Genomic DNA, 2,632 nt, shown 5'->3' on the forward strand with positions numbered 1-2,632 from the left:
CTCCCTTGGCTACATGTGGAAAATCTAATGAAGAACGTGGCATAAAGGAGAGATTAGGAACTTCGGTGGAAAGTGAGGAATGTGACTTTGTATTGGAACAATTGGAGGAAGCCGTGACGGAGGAAAAATGTCGATAAAGATTTTTACAAAAATGTCGCGTTGCAAGTAGAAGAAAACTAAATAAAAGCAAGGTAGAAATCTGAATTTGAGAAAAGCTAAACCTAAAAATCCTAAAACCTAGAGAGAGGAGAGAGCCTCTCTTTCTAGAAAACTACATCTAAAACCTAACTAATGTGAATGAAAGTATGAATGATTGATTTCCCCTTCCAACTCCACTCTACAGCCTCTAATCAGTATTTTCGGGCCTGAAACTGGGTCCAAAGCAGAAACCTAGAGAGAGGAGAGAGCCTCTCTTTCTAGAAAACTACATCTAAAACCTAACTAATGTGAATGAAAGTATGAATGATTGATTCCCCCTTCCAACTCCACTCTACAGATTCTAAAATACTTAATTTCTTGTGTTTCTTCCACTTTTGCATGCTTCCTTTCCATCCTTTAAGCCATTCCTGCCCTGGAAAACTTGAAATCACTTAACACACATATCACGGCATCAAATGGTAATAAGAGAGGATGAAAAATTAGTAATTTAAGGCCAAATAAGCATGTTTTCAATCATAGCACAAAATTAGGAGGAAAATTTAAAACATGCAATTTATATGAATAAGTGTGAGAATAATGGATAAAATCCACTCAATTCAATACAAAATAAACCATAAAATAGTGGTTTATCAAGCCGTAATTGTTGAAGAGGAAGAAGTGATCGAAGACTTAGGAGATGCTGAACTTCCATGGGAATCTAGAGTTGTAAAGTATTCCTCCAAGAAGCTTGAAATTGATGTTGAGGAGGCCAGTGCACAACCTCCAAAGCATGTTCCCTATGAAGAATTGGACGGGATAGATCAAGTTCCCGAATTGAAGATATTTTATTCCAGCAATTTTCCCTTTTCCCTTTTGGTCCTGGTTAAGAAATCAGTAACTCAACAGTTGTCAAACTAAACTTAATTGATAATCGTTATCTTGCTATGAACTTTAGACTTTAGTAATCCCAACCTTTTCCTAGGAAATAAATAGGATTCAAAGGCCAATTTAATTAGTCCCTTGACTTACTTTTACTTCAAAGGTTGACCAAGTGGAATTTAGATTCAACTTTCATTATTGTTGAGAGAGATAACTAAGTTGGACTTCCAAAGTGGACTTCTAATTTCTCTTACCTTGCCAAAAGTTGCTTTACAGTAATTATTTATTTCAATTGCCATTTACTTTACTTGTCATTTAAATCACTTGCTTCTCACCTTCTAAACCCCGATTACAACCTTTATAGCCAATAATAAGAACATACTTCCTTGCAGTTCTTTGAGAAGACGACCCGAGGTTTGAATACTCGGTTAACAATTTTTAAGGGGTTTGTTACTTGTGACAACCACAACTTTTGTAAGAAAGGTTGATTGCTTGGTTTAGTAACTATACTTACAACGAGAGTTTCCATAACCTCTAAACCATCAATCTTCAGTTCTTCAAAATGGCGCCGTTGCCGGGGAACTGCTAACGTGTGCCTTATTATTGGTTATTGTAAATATTTTTCTTTTGCTTGTTTATTTATTTTTATTTTTCCAGTTTATCTTTATTTGCTACCTGACGAATGAATTTTTGACGGTTTAGAATTTCACAAATGAATTCTCGTTGAAGTATAGTCTCTAAACCAACAATAATCCTTTCATGCAAAAATTTGTTTGTCACAAGTACAAACCCCTAAAATCTATAAACCGAAGTATTTAAACCTCGGGTCTTCTCTCAAAGGACTTGCAGGGTAGTGTTCTTGTTATTGGTTATGGACTTGTTTATTTTGGGGTTTTGAATGAGGAATGTGAATAGTAAATGGTAGGAAAACTTTATTCACAAAATGGTCTTGGCAAGGTTTGGTTGTCAAGGGTCTTCATCATTATCACTAGCCACAAGTATGGTAGTTGCAAGGATTAATCCCACTTAGTCATCCTTAAATCGATTAACAAAGGAAAGTCAAGTGAGTTATATCAATCCTAGTCCATAAGTCCTAGCTTTCCACTAATTGGATTAATGAAGGCTAGAGTTAACGGCTATCAACTATCAATCAATTGGACACTAGTGACTCAAGAAATCCTAAGTTACCTCCTCAAGCCAAGAACATAAAATTCTAGTCTAACATTCTTCCAAGAATTTAATCAAACACTTGGAAGGCACAAAAGAAAAAACATAGTAAATCAACAACAAGAATTAAATCTAACAACAATTGTTGAAAGGAATTAACAACAACAATCAAGGAAATCACAAGTATCATGAATTACCTCAAATTGCATTATTGAAAGAAAATAAAGAGAACAAGAGTATCATGATTACAAAACCTAGAAACAAAATAAGAGAAATTACAACAAAAGAATAGGGATAGAGAGAAGAACCAAAGAGTAGCAATCATCAATTGAAGGTAGAAGTAGAAGGAGACTTGAATTAAACCCAGAACTATGAGATCCTAATCAAACCCTAATTCCTAATCCTAATTCTAGAGAGAAGAGAGAGCTTCTCTCTCTAACTCTAACTA

This window comes from Arachis ipaensis, chromosome B01 (assembly GCF_000816755.2).
Source record: "Arachis ipaensis cultivar K30076 chromosome B01, Araip1.1, whole genome shotgun sequence".
Taxonomy (NCBI): Eukaryota; Viridiplantae; Streptophyta; class Magnoliopsida; order Fabales; family Fabaceae; genus Arachis; species Arachis ipaensis.